Source organism: Marmota flaviventris, chromosome 14 (assembly GCF_047511675.1).
Source record: "Marmota flaviventris isolate mMarFla1 chromosome 14, mMarFla1.hap1, whole genome shotgun sequence".
Classification (NCBI taxonomy): domain Eukaryota; kingdom Metazoa; phylum Chordata; class Mammalia; order Rodentia; family Sciuridae; genus Marmota; species Marmota flaviventris.
The window spans coordinates 5,724,551-5,732,362 of NC_092511.1; the positions used below are offsets into that span (position 1 = coordinate 5,724,551).

General features: G+C 43.4%; 1 non-coding gene across 1 annotated transcript; it reads right to left on the minus strand.

Annotated features, from left to right (window-relative positions):
• Nucleotides 1-5,380: 5,380 nt before the first annotated feature.
• Nucleotides 5,381-5,453, minus strand: Trnaa-agc (transfer RNA alanine (anticodon AGC)). Its single transcript has one exon. It is a non-coding gene; the product is annotated as a tRNA-Ala (tRNA).
• Nucleotides 5,454-7,812: the final 2,359 nt, after the last annotated feature.

A 7,812-nucleotide genomic window follows, 5' to 3' on the forward strand; every position in this document is an offset into this window, starting at 1 on the left:
TCTCCAAAGTCAGGAACAAGTGGCACAGGAAATAAGAAATTAAACCATGACCTCCTAACAAGAATGGCAAGTACTTTCCCCTGGTGGAATCGTCAGACTTGCAGTGGTGCCACCATTAGCCCTTAGGTCTGTGTATTCTCTGACTGCTTTCATAATCTCTTTTAACCCTTTGCCACCGAGTGACCTTTATAACCTAGTTGTTATCTATCCATCAATCTACCATTCCTTTGTGATAACATGTCTTAAGGTTTAGATCACATTTTTAAAAAAGACCTGATGGTTTCAGATTGTTGGTTCTGGGGTCAGGAATGCCTGAAGGAGGATCCCCTTCACTCTGGGTCTTGAGGCCATGTGCTCAAGTGATGCCTGCAGGCCAGCTTGAGCTAAGTTCAAGGTTGTGACAGACCCGAAGAAATGGTTCTCTTCACTTTTCCTTATCAAGAAAGTAAATATTTACTGGACAGGGCAGCTGCCTCCACTGGCCTTAACTCTGCTGACCTTGATGGTGCCACAAGATGAAATGGGCAAGTTCCTATGACCTGCAGGTTCCGGAGGTGGCAGAAGGTTCTGAAAGCAAGAAGGCAGTGCTATTACCGCACACCTGTGCTGCTTCGGAAAGTTCCCCCTCAGCATGGAGCCCTTCCAAGGGCTGTGAGCCCAATTTTCTGCTTTGACATCTTACAAATCATCATGGGTGATCCTGAAAATGGTTCCACAGGTAGTTTTGGGTAGGATGCCAATGCGATTTCCTAAGAATTGAACCGGATTGTCTCATGGCGTTGAAAGGCCTATATTTTATCTGTGGGGGAAAATACAGAAACGATTCCTTCCAACCTGGGTTGTATGGAACTTGTACATGGGCAATGTGACCTAGTTATCCGGATTCATAAAACAGCACCAATTCATTTCTGTTACTCTATTTCAGAAATCGATCCCGTGAACAGCTCCCTGTGCAGGGAACCCTCAAAGCTGGTAGAGTGATTCAAAAGCTACTGCTTTCCCCCAAAGCTGGGTCGGGTTTGACGGGCTCCCAGGTGGATTCCAAAGGCCCTCAACTTGAAGATGCAGCTGTAAACTGTGAAATATTAAAAGCCCAAATAAATGGCCCTCTTGGGGGCACGTGTGCCCTAATTGGCAAGGAATGTGTGAGCACCCTGGATCATTCAGTCACTTTTAACGAGGACATGAGAAAGGTTGAAGGTAGAATCCTTTTCTTCATAAAGACTCCCACCCTGAGAGAGAGCCTTGCTGCAGCTGCCCACCCCCAGGGGGGCGCGGCTGAAAGGCACGTGGAGCTGGGTGGTGGGTGGTGCTCATTCATTACTAAATCACCAATAGAATGTTTCCAGGACTTTCTTTCTTTCTTTCTTTCTTGTTGTGGATGGACACAAACTTTATTTTATTTCTTATTTATATGTGGTGCCAGGGATTGAACCCAGTGCCTCATGCATGCTGGGCAAGCACTCTGCCACTGAGCCACAACCTCGGCCCTGATGGGTCTTTTCTTCCTCTCCTGGCCTCTCAAAAAAGCTAGAGACTTGCTAAGGATGAAGGCAGGGGGTGCTAGTTACACTTGTGGGAGTGGAGCTCAGAAGTGAGCTAGAAAAAAGGAATCGAGGAAGCACTCGCACATTCCGAGAGGGAGGTGTTGAAGCCAGAGGCCAGCAGGGGCGAGCCCTGGTCTGCTCACAGCAGCTCCCATGGAGGGAGGGCCAGCTCCTGGAGACATCAGGTGCCCCTGAGGGAAAGGACAATCCAGTCAGATCCCAAGAAGGGCTTTTGGAAAATGAGATGAAATGATTTTCCAAAATCATTGGATTTTTCAGATTTAGAAATTCACTAAATCAAACTAAAAAGGAGATGTTCATGGTGTGGCCGGTCAGGCACGTGAAGCCTTCTCAAAATCCAGAGTGGACATGCGAAGAGTTGGAAAACATACTGGAAAAGGTAAGATGCTTGAAGGAGAGGGTCACGATGGTGAAAAAGTAAGAGACAGACAATAATAATCAAATAATGGGGGAAATCTCATCTGAAGATTGAGCCCCTTCAATCAGGCAAGACTGAAGAAAGAGATAAATAACAAACATGATCTTATAAAATTCCAAAATCTCAGGCCCAGGAGCCACCTCTTAGTGTTCCCTGTTGTCAAATGGGCCTGCCCCAGCCAGTTTCCTGGGCAGAAGGTAGCAACACTGATCTTGCTCCTTGGCCTCCGAGACCTGCTCATGCGGCAGCTGTAGGTCAACTTGTCGCTGAAGTTCCCCGAAGCCATCTGCTGCGTAGTGACTCATGACCCGGCATCTCCCTCTTGGTCTTTGTGGACACTGGCTGCAAAGGACTCCCTAAAGTCTGTTCCTGTGCTTTGGTTATGATGACCACAAATGCAAGTCTTAATATTTTGTTAGGAAATGCCCAAGAGTTCAAGTGTTTTGTCCCTTAGGGTGACAGGTGCAGTTAAGGCTCCTTTCTCTGGATTATGATGCCTTTGGAAGGAAATATACATGCCCCCTCATTCCTTTTTCTTTTTAACAACTGGGTTCACATGGAACTATAGTTTAATGTCTATTTTGGCTATGTTACAGGACACTCATGTTAAAGACCACACATCCTATAGGCCAGGTTGGATGAAGCTGACATCCCACCTGTAGATACGCTTAAAGTCAGAAGCCCTCGCTTAGCTTCAGTACTAAGAATGTTACCTACATATAATGACAAATTCTGCAGTCTTTAAATCCTTTTAGGATCAAGGTAGAGTGAAAATACATATAAACCAAGATGTGAATAATTTATCTAGAAGATTTGCTTTTCAACTACTGACCTTAGATTTTTAAATACAATGTCTGCATAAATATTAGCAGTGATGTTTCATGTGCTAATCATACTGGGGAGTAGGGCTTCCCCCCTGCCCCTCTGAGAGATTTTACTTTCATATGGGGGCAGTAAGTTGTACATCAAAGAAAGATGAATAGGACACCACAGATTCCCTATTATGTGTTAGTCCATTTTCTATAACTATGACAGAATACCTGAAGCATGCTACTTTACAAAGGAAAAAAAAGTTTATTTGGCTCACAATTTTGGAGGCTGAAAATCTAGGATGAGGCAACACCATTGGTTCAGCTACTGGTGAAGGCTTATAATAGATGGTGGGTGTGCACGTGGGAGCCAGAGATCCCATGGCCAGAGTGGAAGCCAGAGAACAATTCAGGGGTCAGGCTCGGGCTTTTACAAGTTGCTTTCCAGAAAGCTTACTGTGGAAGACCAGCGTTCCCTTCCAAGAGCACAACCCCAAAGACCTGAGGACCTCCTGCCATGCCCAATCTTGTGAAGGGCCCATCTCCTGCCACTCTGGGACCAAGCCTCCGACACATGAACTTCTGGGGAACAAGCCCAGAGGCTTTTTCTTTCAAAAGCAACAGAGTAATATTAAAGCAATATTTTGAGAAACTAGTCTAAATCCCACTCTCGGAACACAGAAGCCATTTTCACGGGTATGTCTTCTGCCTGTGAGTGTGAACTTCTCCACGATGTCAGGTTGCACTTGTGCCTTTACAGCTGCACTTCTGATCTCGTGTGGTGTGGTCAGGTACTCTGACATTCATACACACCCCTAACAATGACCATTTTTTAAAGGCTGCATGTCGCCAAGTTGTGTTTTTCTAGACATTTTCTAGTGGTTGGATATGTTAGTCATGTGCAAGCTTTCGCTTTTTCAGAGAACCTGGCAGAGAGCCAGCATTAGTACTTTCCTTTTCCAGAAATATATTCCTTCCTAGTCAGATGGCACAGTGAGCCCGACTCTGTGTTCCAGCTCACCGCGTCGCAACCAGCACGGGCCACTAGCGCTCTCGGTGTATTTCAATAATCTGGGGTAAATCATTCCCTCAAGCTTCCTTTGATTGGCATTCCTTTAGCCACTGGAGAAGAGGAACATTTTTTGCAGCTTTTGTGTCCTATGATCACAGTGCTGAAAATAAACTGAAAAAGACAATAAATCCGAGTTAAATTTATTGAGTATTCTCATCAATGACATCGATTCGACCGACTGGCCGGAGGACGTTGATGTGATCCTGGTGCATCGACCTCATAGCTTCTTGAGCTTCTCTTGTCGTGACAGGCTTTCCCTGTCTCCGCCCCAGTTCCGCTTAAGGAGGCCATCTGTGTGCAGTGTAGCATGGGACTCCCCAGCAGTACAGTGCCTCTGCTTTGTTTGTCCTAAGACATTGTCCCTGCTTCACAGAGGAGGACTTTGCAGCTGAGGGGACAAGCCACTTCTTGAGGTCAGACAGGCAGTGACTTGGCGGAGCCAGGGTTTGAGTCCAGATCAGACTTTCCGACAGCGCAGCACCCACCAGCGCATCCCTACTAACCCGCCCCAGGTAGTTCTAACGAACAGCTAATTAAAAACCCCCTCAGTCCTTCTGGCCAGCAGAGCTGAGCGCTGATTCTCAGTAGTTGAATTCACTGATGAGTTCAGTCGGATATGAGGTTGTCCCATGGCTGTCACAGCAGTGGGATTCCATAAAACATGAGACAGAGGGAGGCATCCAACCTGCTAATGTGGCCTGGGCCCGTCTTTATTGTCACGCAGGAACCAGATGTAATTACCTCTTGCTGACTGGTTTCATTAAGATTTAAGAACCAGTCATTCTTTTGGATGCACATCTAAATGTGTACTCACCGTGATAAAACCTACTGGACAGAAGTCCGTGGATGTGCTAATTAATAAGACACAGCTCTTCTTTTAGTTGTTTGGAAAGGTACTTTCCAAACATTCCTTTGGGCAGCTAATGTGTCTTTTAATTTTTTTTTCCCCTTTATGCCCTTAATGAGGTCTTGGTTTCAATCAGATCTGAGAGAGTCCTGCTGAACAATGCTGTTCTGTGAACACAGTAATTTGATAGGAGCTTAGTGGCTGGGGACCATGTGCAGCCAGGGTCCTCCTCCTAGTTAGGTGCTGGATGCAGCCAGCAATCCTAAGCAGTTTTCTAACTTGGTAATTGGAATATTTAGGGTGAATTTCCATCATCAGTGGGAGTAGGTACACTAAAATACCTGATTCCAAAGTGCATGCACAGGAATTGTGAGTGGGTGGAGTGCAGGATGCTTGATTTCTGGGGAAATGTGAGCTTGAGGGTGAAGACCACTATCACTCACCACAAATGCCATCACATCACAGCCACGTGATGCAGGGTATGTGACAGGGAAAGGGACTTGTTCAAATGGATTTTGTTGGCTGGTTGGTTGGTTGGGTTTTAATCTGTTCCACCAAATCCCACACCTGATAACATTGAACATTTACAAAGTACCTGATTTGGATCAATCCCTGAATGAAATGCTATTTAACTCTCTCTCTCTCTCTCTCTCTTTTGTTGTTGTTTGGTGGTGCTGGGGATTGAACCCAGGGCCTTGTGCATGCTAGGCAAGCTCTCTACCAACTGAGCTACATCCCCAGCCCACTACTATTTAACTCTTACATCCTACAATTATTATAATTCCAATTCTACAAGTAAATGATGAAAAGGAAGCCCAGGGAGTTTATGTTATTTGTCCAACATGTTGAAGCTATATAACACCTAAAGAGAAACGTGTAATTGGATGGGTTTCCACGAAGTGAGCTCACTCATGGAACCCCACCCAGGACAAGAAACAGGGCACAGAAGGCGCCTGGGACCCAAGCACTCTCAGCCCTTGCAAGGGTCACCACCATCTCATTCTAACACCACCCCAGGCTCGCCTGTGTTTGAACTTTCCTGTCGTAGACTCATACAGCGTGTGGCCTTCTGTGTGTGGCTCCTTTCACCTACAGAGAGGAGAGAGGTGGGAGAGGGTCATTCTTTTGCAGGGAGGTGGGGGGAGGGCCTGCGCAAGCTAGGCAAGCACTCTGCCACTGGGCTGCACCCCAGACCCAGAATTGATTCTCAGGCGTGCCATAGGAGAGTGTCATTGCTTTTCATCTGTCACTGTGTATCAAAAAGACATTCATGGGCCCCTGCTCTGCTGCGTGACTCCTGCCATAAATCAAAGTGTCCCTCTATGTGGGTCTTCAGGCTTTCTGACTTGTTCTGATCATCTATTTTTTTCTCTTCTTGCGTCAATAGCGCACTGAAGTCTTGGTACCCAGTTGAGAAACTCTTCCAGATTTTTGTTCTTCAGGATTGCTAAGTAATAGACTCATTGCATTATCATGGAACTTTTAGAATTAGCTTATTAATGTTCATAAAATGCCTGCTGGAATTTTAATTGGGATTGTATTGCATTGGGACAGATCAATTTGGTATATAACATCACATTTTAGACCATGAACATCTCTCCATTTATTTAGGTCTTATTTGAAGTTTTTTTTTTTTTCTTTTTTTAATTTTTTTTTTATTTTTTAAATTTTTATTGTGGGTTGTTCAAAACATTACAAATTTCTTGACATATTGAATATTATTTTATTGTTTTCAGCATAGTAGTCTTGAACATATTTTGTCAGATTTTCTGGTTGTTAGATTTTTTAAATGTTATCTTTTTTTTTTTTTTTTGTACTAGGGATTGAACTCAGGGATACTCAGCCACTGAGCCACGTCCCTGTATTTTATTTAGAGACAGGGTCTCACTGTTTTGTGCCTCGCCATTGTTGAGGCTGGCTTTGAACTCTCTATCCTCCTGCCTCAGCCTCCTGAGCTGCTGGGATTACAGGTGTGCGCCACTGTGCCCGGCTCTACTCATTTCTTTACTATTTATTTCTTTTCTCTTTCTTTGAGTCTAATTTGTAATTAAACTCAATGAATTTTCTAACTTCATATTTATTTTTAGCCTTTCCCAACACACTTTCCTGTAAACTTAAGTTCAGTTATAGCCCACAAATTTAGGATTGCACTATAATTCGGCTCAAAATATGTTCTAATTTCCATTTTATTTATCTTTCACTTGTGGTTTACTTAGAAGTGCATTTTCAAATTTTCAAACACATTGGGATTTTTCATTTATCTTTTTGTTGTAGATTTCTTAGCTAAAGAAAAAGGTAACATGGTATAGGTACTTCAAATCTTTTGACACTTTTCAAGACCTGATTTGAGTCAGCATGTGGTCAGATTTTGTGAAGATCTGTGTGAGCATCAATGTGTTCCCTGCGGCCACTGGAGTACCAGATTCTTCTGTGTCATTTGGATCAAGTTTGTTAAGTAAATTTTTCAAGTCACCTGTGTTTGTTCTGATTTTTATCTATTCTATCATGTACCAAAAGAAATGTGTAAAATTTTCCTACTATCGTTGTAAATTTGCTTACTTCTCTTAATAATCTGTCCATTTATGCTTCTTATAAATTGAAACTGACCTTGGCACTGTGTAATAGTGACTGAGGAGGCTGAGGTAGGAGGATTGAAAGTTCAAGGCCGACCTCAGCAACTTAGCAAAACCCTATCTTAAAAAAATAAATAAATAAAAAGAAGGGAGATCTGGGGGTGCAGTTTAGTGGTAAAGCATTCCAGGGTTAAATCCTTAGTACAAAAAAAGTTAAAAATTGAAGTGGTGCTATTAAGGTGTATACAAATTTCTGAATTGCTGTATCTTCCTGAAGAGTTGGATATTTTGTAATTATGATCTGTCTTCCCTTATTGCTCTTTGACCTAGAGTCTATTTTGTCTGATATTAGAGAGCTAAATTAGTTTCTTCTATTTGTATGGCACTATTTTTTCCAAACTTTTTACTTTTTACTTTTTTTTTTTTTTGATACTAGAGATTAAACCCAGAGGCACTTAACTACTGAGCCTCATCCCCAGCCCTTTTTATTTTTTGAGACAAAGTCTTGCTAAGTTGCTGAGCGTT